The 13,153-nt window shown below is 43.7% G+C and overlaps 1 protein-coding gene across 1 annotated transcript in view; it reads right to left on the reverse strand.

Moving 5' to 3' along the window:
- Positions 1 to 11,778: 11,778 nt before the first annotated feature.
- Positions 11,779 to 13,153, reverse strand: part of kif5c (kinesin family member 5C) — a 47,019-nt gene continuing 45,644 nt past the window's right edge. The window contains exon 26 of the mRNA XM_002935291.5: positions 11,779 to 12,327. The gene's annotated coding sequence lies outside the window, so the exon portion shown is untranslated. The remainder of the gene's footprint in view (positions 12,328 to 13,153) is intronic.

The following is a 13,153-nucleotide window of genomic DNA, read 5'->3' on the forward strand; positions in this document are numbered from 1 at the left end:
GCGGGGCTCTAACAGTGCCACGCCCACCCCAGTCTAACCTCCAACTGGGAAGGATAATAATATGGAACTTTAGCTGGAGGGGGGGGGGGGGGAGTGAAAGAATCCGAACAAGTAGGAGAAATGTCATTGACTTGTCGCACTGAATCGGCCTGTAGCTTTAACAGCGCTAATAATGACATCATACACCGGTTAAAGCAAATATTAATATGTTATATATGACATTAAAGCGATCTCATTGACAGTTGCAGGGGCAGATTTATTAAAAAAAGTAAGTTTCGAGCTTGTTGCATTCATTCCTATAGGATTTGTATAAGTATGTTTATCCAATGAGGAATTCTAACTTGCGCCTATTGGTAAATAAGCTTCTAAAAATCCCATAGGAATGAAAAGAAAGCCAGGAGTTTTGTGTATTGAGCTTTAAACTCGCATTTTGATCAATCTGCCCCTTGCAAGGTGGGTGTTTTGTGCCCAGTTTACACTGGACTTTGCTTTAGTAGTCACCCAGTTCAACTAGACTGCAAGCTCTTGGGTTCAGGGATTCTTCGTAAATGTATTGCAAGGGTTTAAGGCTGAGCAGAAGGTGAATTTGCCCTCAGTATCAGAGGGGTCCTTTGTAGGAAAGATTGAAAATAACAATTCAAAGCGCATTAGAGTAATAATGAGAAACCCAAGTTGCCCCTGACATACTGAACTATATAAGGATTTTTCAGTGCCCTAACAGTTTGGGGGGCTAGTACAGCTGTACCTCTGCTCCCTGATAGTTATTTATTAGTAAATACATCACAGAAAATGATTTTGAAGTCTCACCAGTAAGTGGGCTACTAACCATCAGATCTGGCAATGTGGCTTATTATAAACCCCCAGGTACATTATGCATTGAGAAGGCCAATCTAGTTAATAGCAGTGGCAGTTGGGTTCTATTTACATGAACGTTTCAGCAGCGGAATGACTGGTTACTGGGCCCTACAGCAAGAGTTTGGGGCCCGTAAGCTTTAATTCCATTGGGCCCCCTCTAGTTCCCCCAGATGGTGCAGTTAGTGTTTCATTATAGTCAGTAAAATGATTATGGGTTTGTATCATAGTTGCTGCGGCATTCTGTCACAAGGTACTTTTTATTTCTAAATGACACTGTTTACATAGCAAATAATTCACTCTGCCATTTACAATGTTATTCTTGAACCAACAAATGTATTTGTAGCTGTAATATTGGTGTGTAGGCGCCATCTCAGTGCATTGTGCCTGAGTCTGAGCTTTCAGCCAGCGCTACACATTAGAACTGCTTTCAGCTAACTTATTGTTTCTTCTTCTCCCATGTAACTGGAGGAGTCCCAAGCCAGACTTGGATTTCTTACTATTGAGTGCTATTCTGATACCTACTGGGAGCTGCTATCTTGCTCCCTTCCCATTGTTCTGCTGATCGGCTGCTGGGGGTGAGGGGGGGGATATCACTCCAACTTGCAGCACAGCAGTAAAGTGTGCCTGAGTCTGAGCTTTCAGAAGGAGCCAGCGCTACACATTAGAACTGCTTTCAGCTAACCTGTTGTTTCTCCTACTCCCATGTAACTGGAGGAGTCCCAAGCCGGACTTGGATTTCTTACTATTGAGTGCTATTCTGATACCTACTGGGAGCTGCTATCTTGCTCCCTTCCCATTGTTCTGCTGATCGGCTGCTGATGGGGGGGGGGGGGGGATATCACTCCAACTTGCAGCACAGCAGTAAAGTGTGAGTGAAGTTTATCAGAGCACAGGTCACATGGCTGTGGCACCCTGGGAAATGAAGAATATGGCTAGCCCCATATGACATTTCAAAATGAAATATAAAAAAATCAGATTACAATGCAGGATTCTGCTGGAGAAGCTCTATTAACTGATGGGGGCCCTGGTTGCTATGCATAAAAAGCCCTTGTAAAACTCTACGACCCCCTGAGAGTTAGGGGTAGCTGGATGAAGCTTTTCCCAGCTATACTGTGCACCTAGGGTTGCCATGTCACCGCTTTAGTACCACCCACATCCTGTCTGGTTAATTAGCAATTAATTTAGAAACGTGCTGCAGACTGAACTGATTTCTGTGCAGCCATGCAGAATGCATTTAAAATAATTGCTAACTAGCCGTGCAGGACATAGACTCAATATGTAGCCAGTATTAAAGGGGTGTGGGGATAACCCTATGTGCACCCCTTCCCAAGCCCAACTATGCGCGCATAATCCTTTTTCTGGGTGATTGTATTATATATCCTTATTGTGCACAGTCAACCCCCTGTCAGGCTTACACACATATTTACTTATATTGTAATGTCACCCACTGTGACCTACAGCACTTATATTTGCCTACTTGTGTCTGTAAGTTCCCCTCCCATATAGATTGTAAGCTCTACGGGGCAGGGACCTCCATCCTCTTGTGTCTTAGACTCTTATCTTATTGCAACTGTATCTTGTATTTATTTGTATTTATTATTATACTTTGTATTTATCTATTATTATCTTAATAACCCCCTGTTTGTATTAATGTATTCTACTGTACAGCGCTGCGTACATAAGTAGCACTTTATAAATAAAGATATACATACATACATACACACATGTATTTGCCCTTCTAGCCAGCCATATGTGTAGAGGGTATAATACCCAGTCCTGTGTAGGTTTTGGGGATGTTAACCTGTAACCTGAGTTTTTAGGGCTCTTTACACTGCAAGAAGCCATTGTGCACTGTGCCTGTCACTCGTAGGGCTGATATGGCTGCAGGCATCTGCAGGTGAATGGCTTCTGGCTTCCTGCACAGAAACCCTATACCCCTTTCCCTTCTGCTACTGACTGTTAAAGGGACAGTAAGACCTACAGAGTTGCTGTTCCATGAAATGCTGCTGTCCATTGTGGGCACGGCCCTAAAAAGTGGCGACGGTTCTGGAAAAAATCAGATTAGTAGAAGTAAAAAAATGAAGAAATGTCCAAACTGAAAGTCCGAAAACCTTTTCAGGTTTCTAAAGAAAGGGAAAGTGTTAAGAAGAGAATAAGAGTGTGAAGAATGTAACAATGGCTGAATAAAGGGGAAGGCGAAGCTTAGAAAGATACGGAAGAAGCAGGAAAATAAGAGAATTAAGGGGATGGGGAATTCAGAGGCGGAAGAACTAAGGGAATGAGACAAAGACAAGTGAATATGAATCCCAGAGAACTGAGGGGCAGTTACAGTCCCAGTCATTGCTGCAGCCCCGCCGAGTGAAAATACCGGTTTGTTCTGTTGCCTCATCCATTCCTTGGGCTCCATTGCGTTTGTTTAGTGTTTCTGCGTCGCAGCCATTCAAATGCCATGTCCTGTCACTGACTCATTAGTCACAGGGGTTACACATATGGGGGCTCTTTAACCGTATTTTTTGCAGAAATATAATAACGTGGGAATTAATAAATGTGCAGTAACAGAGCAGAACATTTCTATTTTCACAGTTAGAACTAAAAGGGGGCCTCCAGTGCCCCCACACCTATTGCACCAATGGGAATTCCACCCTTAAGTAAATTAGCTTGCAGTATTTAGCTTTGGCCACTACCTTCCTACACCCCTTGTACATCTCTTATTGTGTTATAATCTCATTACAAGGAGCATAAAGGGGCGGAGATTGCAGTACAGAGGCGTGGCATGGCATCCAATTAATGGAATAAAGTCATGGGAAAGCATCAAAACCCATCAGTTAATAGAGCTTCTCCAGCAGAATCCTGCATTGTAATCTGTTTTTCCCATATTCTTCATTTCCCAGGGTGCCACAGCCATGTGACCTGTGCTCTGATAAACCTCAGTCACACTTTACTGCTGTGCTGCAAGTTGGAGTGATATCCCCCCCCCTCACCCCCAGCAGCCAATCAGCAGAACAATGGGAAGGGAGCAAGATAGCAGCTCCCAGTAGGTATCAGAATAGCACGCAATAGTAAGAAATCCAAGTCCGGCTTGGGACTCCTCCAGTTACATGGGAGTAGGGGAAACAATAGGTTAGCTGAAAGCAGTTCTAATGTGTAGCGCTGGCTGAAAGCTCAGACTCAGGCACAATGCACTGAGATGGCGCCTACACACCAATATTACAGCTACAAATACATTTGTTGGTTCAAGAATAAAATGTTAAATGGCAGAGGGAATTATTTGCTGTGTAACAGTGTCATTTAGAAATAAAAAGTACCCCATAAAAATCATGACAATAGCATCCCTTTAAGGACAAACCCCAGCGGTACCTAGATCAGATTTCATACTATAATGACCCATTGATGCCACATTTGTATCTTGTGCCCCTGGTACTACATGGGACTAATGAAGCACCGAATACAGAATTCGCTCATGGAATTTGAATCTGGCCAAATTCTCTCTCCGAATTCTCAAATTACGGGACTTTTGGTCACGTGAACACAGTACAAACGTAAAAATTTGTATTTAACCCTTCGGTAGCCTAATTTACATATGCCAATTAAGATTTTGGAGTCTTTTACAAAGGATTCGGGGTTCAGCCGAACCCAAAAATAGTGGATTTGGTGCATCCCCACATAGGACATAGACATAATTATGGTTAGTAGGTGGTGCCGGCAGCTGGTAGCTATTCACTGTAGTTCAGCAGTATCGCTGTGCCGGCCATTGGCTGCCACTGATACAGGTGAAACACAAGTTATATACACAGCCCTGTCAGGCAATGCAGACACAGAGAAGGACACAATACATAAAAACAAACAAATGGCTCATTTACTTTCATGATCAGAGCTGTCAGCAGCAGGGTGCAAATAGAGGTGACTGCACAGGGTCACTGCACATCGCAGCACCCAACAGAGCGTTCCTTCGAGAAAGAATAAGGGGGGGCAACAGGTAGAGACGGGTCAGGTGACCACAGTAGCCAAGATGGCACTTTATATAAGTGTTACCCAACTCCAGCACCACTGATAGCCTTGGGTTAGGAGCTGTAGTTGTAGTTGAGGGACCACAGCTTGGCCAGTCTTCCTTTGTACAAATACTGGGACCCCCTGAAGTTTGCTCGGCCTCAGACCACACCACCATGTTCTTAAACTTGGCCTTCCATCTTAGTCCTGCCCCACTGGGGGCTCCGGGTTACTAATGTGCCAATTTATGGGCAGAATTTAGTGGCAGGTCCCAGTAAAAATAAACTTTTTTCTCTAAATTAATCCCCTAAAGATAGGAGTTTATTTAGGGAACAATTTAACTAGAAATTCCTCTCTGTTTTTTACATCACTGTATTTTCCTGAGCACAATGGGGCCCCAGGGCACCTGGAGAAGTTTGCTCCGAAAGTCATATTCACAGCTGTTGTGTAACTGCCACTGCATAGAATAGACCCTACTTACATGTAAGGTTTATTTGTTCATTCATTAGATAAGTACCATAACACTAGATAAATACCATAACACAGTTTTCTGTGTACTTGAAATTACCCAAATGAACGGGTGCTGCCATAATGTTTGCCGGAGTGGAGGGATTCTCCAACAGTAGACTAATATTTCAATAAACCAATGGTTCGCTTTGGCCCACATATGTCTAATTACTGTAATAATCATCAAGTCTGACGAATTAAAAAGTGTGAACAAGTTGGAGATAATAAAGTGTTATAGCATCAGCATATTTTGGGGGGTGCAGGGTTTAGTTAGAAGACACTGAGGTTCAGCATCCCTAAAACAGTAATTATCTAGGCCTTCAAAATTGTCCACAGGAGCTCCCCATCTTGGATCTTGTTTTTGTGTGCCAGTGGCACTGCACATGCTCAGTAAGTTCTGGGCTGCTGAGAAGCTGAGCTTAGGGGTCGTCAGAAATCATCAGGAGCAAAATGTTGTCACATTCGGTATAGAAGCTGATATTATGGGGCTGATTACCAAATTCTCTTGCAGAATTCACTGGTTTCTGAGCTGCCATGTAATGTGAATTAATCACCAATTAATATTGCAGAGTTATTTTTATATTCTATATATACAGTAAATTGTGAGCCAGGTAAGCTCAGGTAAGTGGCAGAAGCCCAGAGCATGAATGTATAAAGGGCAGGTATGGAGGGGGGAAAAGAGGGGAAGGCAGGCACGGAATGGGAGGGGTGAATGGGGAGCCCTTGCTTTGAGTGCTGGGCCCCTCCAAAGATTTTTTTGTGGGGGGGCTTCGCATGGTCTAGAAACTCCACTGCATTGAAAGTCATTATTTAGTCAGTCAGTGGGGGGCTGTTTGGGCCTCTCAGTGCTTGGAATGCCAGGACCTATTTTGACTCCCAGTCCAGACCTGACAGAACCCCAAAACATAATGTGCAGCATTTCTTTGCTAATTCTTTTTTGAGGTTTTATTCTCCTTCTCTTTAAGCTGCAACCAACTCATGTCCTCGAGCTCCTTTTAGGGAAAGCGGCAATTTCACAAGGGAAAGAAAGAAACGAGGGCCAAGGTGTAAAGTGTAATTCATTTTTATTTCTCACTTTGACAGTTTCAGATAAAACATCATGCAGTCTGCCAGTGTATACGGATCTGTGAGACCTGGGAACGTTCCCCCGGGGGGAGATTCTGACTGTAAAATCCCAAATTGTTTTTTGGGGGGCTGTCTGGGAATGTAACAATTACAGACAAACCGTCCCACCCCAAGGAAAAAAAATAAATTATTGTTAAAAACAAAATCAAAGTTTGTACATTTCTGCAGTTTTTTAATAAATGTAATTGTCCTTTTCTTTTTGGGAGCCCCTGCTGATTTCCTGGGGCAACCCCTATTCAGACACATTGCTGGAGCAATAACATAGGGTTACAATACACAGACAGGTACAGCGCTACGGATGCCTGAACGCCTATTGCCTTTACACGGAACAAAACGCACAGCTCTGACCAGACAACAACATCAAGAGGTCCAACTGGTAAGCAATCATTGTCAGTTTATCAGTATCAATTGCAGAATCAAGTTGTTACATTTAATTACTGAAATTACTCAGTAACAAGCAGGTTGGAACCTAGGGGGCGGGTTCTGCAGGGTGACAGAGCGGTTCATTGCTCCTCGGGGGCGGGGACATGATTTGCTTACTGTAGAACCTGACTACAAAGCTTGAAGAAAATGATTTTTCATGATAATGGCATCCCATTAGAAGAGCAAAAGCTTATCGTTAGCACAGAACATCCCTTTTATGTTTACCTTCATTTTAATCAAGGGGAGCTGCCATACTGCTTGGCTAAAGCTTTCCTGAACGCTATCTGCCCTTTACCTGAGTTTAACATAAAGCAATGGCCTTATTTAAGTACAGGGTGGCCAAGTTTTAATCCATAGTTCTGATTGGTTGTGGTTGTGTGCCCCTGGGTTTTAAGTCCCCTGGCAACATCTATGAGCCACAGCAAGCAGTGTGGCAGCTTCCTGCCATACATATAAAGGGAAATATGATACAAAAGAATGTTCTGTGATACCAACAATCAAAAATGGATATTGCTGGGGAAACCCCATAATGTGAGCATACATATAGAGGATTCCATAGAGGAATTACACCCTACAACCACTAGGGGAGCCTGGGAGGTAAAAGGGGGCAAAAATATTTTATTCCCATCATTTAGATGGGGCCCTAAAATTACCTTGCTGCGGGGCCCAGTTGTTATCCAGATAGAAAACCAAACTGCAACTTGTTCTCTAGAAGATCTGACTGGCTGATCAGATACTAGGGAGGCTAAAACCATTACAAAGTGGCCTTTGCTGTGTTGCCGTCTTGGTTTTCTTTTTTAGCTTTTCGGGAAGTCTCCGGCACCCAGTGAATCTTTTTTAGCTTTCAGGGAAGTCTCCGGCACCCAGTGAATCTTTTTTAGCTTTTAGGGAAGTCTCCGGCACCCAGTGAATCTTTTTTAGCTTTTAGGGAAGTCTCCGGCACCCAGTGAATCTTTTTTAGCTTTTAGGGAAGTCTCCGGCACCCAGTGAATCTTTTTTAGCTTTTAGGGAAGTCTCCGGCACCCAGTGAATCTTTTTTAGCTTTTAGGGAAGTCTCCGGCACCCAGTGAATCTTTTTTAGCTTTTAGGGAAGTCTCCGGCACCCGGTGAATCTTTTTTAGCTTTTAGGGAAGTCTCCGGCACCCAGTGAATCTTTTTTAGCTTTTAGGGAAGTCTCCGGCACCCAGTGAATCTTTTTTAGCTTTTAGGGAAGTCTCCGGCACCCAGTGAATCTTTTTTAGCTTTCAGGGAAGTCTCCGGCACCCAGTGAATCTTTTTTAGCTTTTAGGGAAGTCTCCGGCACCCAGTGAATCTTTTTTAGCTTTTAGGGAAGTCTCCGGCACCCAGTGAATCTTTTTTAGCGTTCAGGGAAGTCTCCGGCACCCGGTGAATTTGAATAACGCTCAGTTAACCCCTGGGAACCCTGCCTCGGCATTGTGCAAGGCAAGTACATAACAAATATCACAAGTATTTGGGAACGTGTTTTCACACGCTGCTATTGAATTTGTTTTTTTTTTTTTGGTGTTTTATAGATCTGCTCGCTGTAAAGGGGAACCATTATTCCCTTTTTGTGGTCTGCATTCTTCTGTCCAAGTCCTCAGTAACTAAGCCCCCCACACTGGTTATTTTAGGCTCCCCCCCAAACAGTAAACACGTTAAAGCAGGCATTGGACATATGCACCTTCAGCTGTTGTGAACTGCACAACTGTATCAGCCAGTTGTTGTGAGAAACAATTTCCAGCACTCAGTGGGTGGCTGGCTGGCTGAGGGTGATGGGAGTTGCATTTCACAGCAGCTGGAGGTCCAGAAGTGACGTAACAATGGAGAGGTTATGACAGAAGTTGCAGGTTCAGAAGTGAGAGGCTGCTACAATAGCTGGAGATCTAGTAGTGACATAATAATGGAGAGGCTATGACAGAAGCTGCAGGTTCAGAAGGGAGAGGTTGTCACAACAGCTGGAGATCTAGTAGTGACGTAACAATGGAGAGGTTATGATAGCAGCTGCAGGTTCACAAGGGAGACATTGTCACAACAGCTGGAGATCTAGTAGTGATGCAACAATGGAGAGGTTATGATAACAGCTGCAGGTTCAGAAGGGAAAGGTTGTCACAACAGCAGGAAATCTAGTGGTGATGTAACAATGGAGAGGTTATTGCAACAGTTGGACATCCAGAAGTGACGTAACAATGGAGACATTATTGCATGTCTCATTACAAACATCCATTCACTGATATACCCATAATCCTCAGCAAACACAGTCTTTCTAACCTCTAATTAACCCTCCTGACTTTGACTTTGTCCGTGGAAGATACCATTTACATGATTTCATCCATACGTATATACATTTTGCTTCCTTTTTTTTCTCATGTACATAATAAATAACAGAAAATTATTATACAAATAGATGTAAATAAATAAATCACAAAACAATAAATAGCTAAATTATTCATTCAAAAAATCCCCCCCCCCCCAAAAAAAAGTGCAACCGGAGTATTTGAAGTTAATCCTTATAAAGGTTTTTTTCCCCCATAGCGTCTGTAAAATAAATATCATTTTTTTGTATGTTTTTTTGGGCTAATCCTATACATAATACACTGGCAGTTTTTATTTCCATGAGGAAAACCTCTGACTGGCACATAGGGTTCTAAAAAAGGCATAAAGTCATGTTTGTCAATGTGATGATGCAACAAGGTGGGCGTGGCCAAGCAACGGCATGAAAGCGCGGTTTGTACATTCATTTCTCATTGGAATGTGCTTCTGACCTGTCTAATTCTGATAGGGCAAAGTCATACACCCGGGGCAGCCAATCACATTGCAGCATGTTGAGTTAGTCCTCTTTAGTGATGAGCGAATTTTTTCGCCAGGCATGGATTCACAGCGAATTTCCACATTTCGCCATTGGCGAATTGTTTCGTGAAACCTTCAAGAACATTCGCCTCGGAAAAATTCGTTGCACAGGATTGTTTTTGTCGCACACCAAAACGGCACTCGCGTCAAAATTGGTCGCGGCCACGTCCAAAACACGCGGGCGGCAAAAAATAGACGTGCCCGACAAAAAAAAATAACGTGACAAATGCTTTTTACGAATTTTCCGCCGTTTTACGAATTTTCTTGCCATTTCACAAATTTCATAGCGAAGCGAAACGGGACAGATTCGCTCATCACTAGTCCTCTTTGCAGGGATAGTGCTGTCCAACTTGCTGGCCAATTGTTTCACATATATATAAACCCCCCCCCCGTCTATAATAAAATGATGATGTCGTACAAAGAGGGTCAGGAGCACCCAAATATAATGCATTGAAAGGGGCTGGGGTGCCCTATATAAGCTGATTAGAATGAGGGGCTTCCCGCCTCTGGGAGGTGCTGTTTCCAAAGTTCAAAGTCTTAAAAAATATCAAGAATATCAGCCAGTTCTGCTCCATTGGGCTCTAGTGGGACAGCAGTAAAGGCTGAATTATCCTGCAAATAAAACAAGGGGTCACCCCAGACCCCCTTCCTATGTCCTGATCTGTAAAGGGACATATACTAAGGATTAGGGTGCACCCCCTCTTTCTCCCTAAAGAGAACATCACACTTGGCTCCTCTGGGTGCTTTTAGGGCTGTGTAGTTTAGTAGCCAAAGTAGCCCCCACAGCAGACCCCCATAGACTTTAATGTAAACCACATGACACACTCAGGCAGCAGTAGTATCTTGACAATGTGCATGAATGGTTTCTCTTCTACTGCCTGACAAGCATTGCCATACTCACTTATTGGGTGATTTTCACTGGAGTCTGTGGGAACTTCATTGGGCGCTAATATGGCGCTAACATTATCTAAAGCCCTAACAGGAGCTGAACTTCTCCTCTTAAGGGGCTTCTGACATTATCTCATAGCAAAAACACTCCTAGATGAGACTTTAGATCTGAAATGGAATAACTTTGGAATGAAGCATCTGCTAGAGTCCCCGTGTAGCTATTCTTATAAAAAGGTGCCACTTCCCCTTTAAAGGAGAAAGAAAGGTAAAAACTAAGTAAGCTTTATCAGAAAGGTCTATGTAAATACAGCCATAAGCACTCACAGAAACGCTGCACTCACAGTCCTCTGTCAAAAGATTTGTTGTCTCTGTTTTCCTCTGCCAGAGACACGCAGCTCTCTCCTCTCCTGCTCCCCCCTCCCTCAAGAATGCTAAGAACTCACCCCCCCCCTTAAGAATGTGGATCTGAGCCAATCAGCAGGAAGCTAACTCATAGTCTTACTAACTGAGCATGTTCACTTGGTCTGGGTCTCGGTGCAGGAGCGAGGCATTATGGGAACTTTCTTTACACAGCTCAGCGTTTTTTTCTTCCTGTTTGGCTTCTGATCATCTGAACGGGAGAAATATGGGGAGACTTAAGGGCACTATTGAGAGAACTGAAGGTATGCCTGCAGCTTGGGATTAACTCTTTACTAGCCTTTCCTTCCCCTTTAAGTGCCATTTGGGCTTATGATGTCAACCTTGCTAGTTAAAGGCAAGTAAATAGGGCCCTGTTTTGCCCGGGTTTGCGATACTCATCACATCCTAGCAGGGGTTTTATGCCTAATTATATTTATAAAACCATTCATTAGGCATAAAAGCATGGGTACGCCTTATGTTAAACAAAAATGGCCACCAACGCACTCCAGGAAATATCACCTTTCAGAGCTCTCCCCTTCATTTCACTTTAACATTATCAGCTCTGGGGCTGCAATGGGACAGGATAGACCCCAGGAACGTAAGTGCCCAGACTTCAGAAGAAGACCCTCCAACTGCTGTTAAACAACTCCTTGCACCGTCTGACAGGAAGTTGGGGGGGATTCTGGGAGTTGCCGTTCAACAGGCTGGACATCCCAGGAGGAAATATCAAATTCTTACACAGAATAATATCTTTTTCTTTGTATTTATACCCAAGGCCATTTTCTGACCAAGAGTTTTTGTAATTACATTTCTAAGTACTACTTCCCCTTGATTTCTAAATGTTTCCCATTTAATGACTATGAAAAAAGTTTAGGGAATTGAACCTATATAAAATGGCTGACAGCGGGAGAGCAGCGCTATTCCTTCATTCCGTAAATATATAAAATAGTATACAGTTGTGATGCGCACACTCTCCCGTTACATTCATTGGCTGTACTCTGCCAGGGAGGCTGTGACATCACAACAAGGGAATGGCGGTGTCTCGTATGTAACTGATGGGAGGGGTCTACAAAAAGGGGAGGAGCTCTTTGCAGCACCCGCTGATGGCTATGCGTGGTTACATTACACAGGCGGAGAGATCTACACAGCGATGGCTCTGGTGAAGCTCGAGATGCCGTGATCTTGGGAGACGTCGAATGATTGTAGAGAGCGCGGGAAGGTGCGAGCTACACGTGTGAGGTTGGCAAGATGGCGACGATGATGGCAGTGCCTTCACATGCTGAGCGATGCTCTTCTCTGTGGGGGAGAAAGAAGGGAAAATGTATCAAAATAAAAGGTTTTGGTTTTATAAAAATATCTCTGTACCCACAGGAGAGGGTCTCTAGTATCTCACCATATGGCTATGAGCAAACTTAGGGGGCTGTTCCTGCTGAATTGTGCTTAGTACAGGGGAATCCCTATGCTGCCATAGTTTTATGGTATCTCTCTGTACAGGCTATGGGCAAACATAGGGGGCTGTTCCTGCTGAATTGTGCTTAGTACAGGGGAATCCCTATGCTGCCATAGTTTTATGGTATCTCTCTGTACAGGCTATGAGCAAACTTAGGGGGCTGTTCCTGCTGAATTGTGCTTAGTACAGGGGAACCCCTATGCTGCCATAGTTTTATGGTATCTCTCTGTACAGGCTATGAGCAAACTTAGGGGGCTGTTCCTGCTAAATTGTGCTTAGTACAGGGGAATCCCTATGCTGCCATAGTTTTATGGTATCTCTCTGTACAGGCTATGGGCAAACATAGGGGGCTGTTCCTGCTGAATTGTGCTTAGTACAGGGGAATCCCTATGTGCCATAGTTTTATGGTATCTCTCTGTACAGGCTATGAGCAAACTTAGGGGGCTGTTCCTGCTGAATTGTACCCCCTGTACCCCCTGATGGTGGTGCTCTATGATATCCTGTACAGGCTCTCAATTTTCTTTGCTGCAGACAGCTCCATTTACAGCCCTATTTGACTGGCCACACCCTAAAAATGTCAGACCACGCCCCTTGGATACCTAGACCACACCCTTATCACTTTTGCTAATAGTATTATGACTATTGTTGTCACCTTTCCTGGAAAAAATATCA

Source organism: Xenopus tropicalis, chromosome 9, assembly GCF_000004195.4.
Source record: "Xenopus tropicalis strain Nigerian chromosome 9, UCB_Xtro_10.0, whole genome shotgun sequence".
Classification (NCBI taxonomy): Eukaryota; Metazoa; Chordata; class Amphibia; order Anura; family Pipidae; genus Xenopus; species Xenopus tropicalis.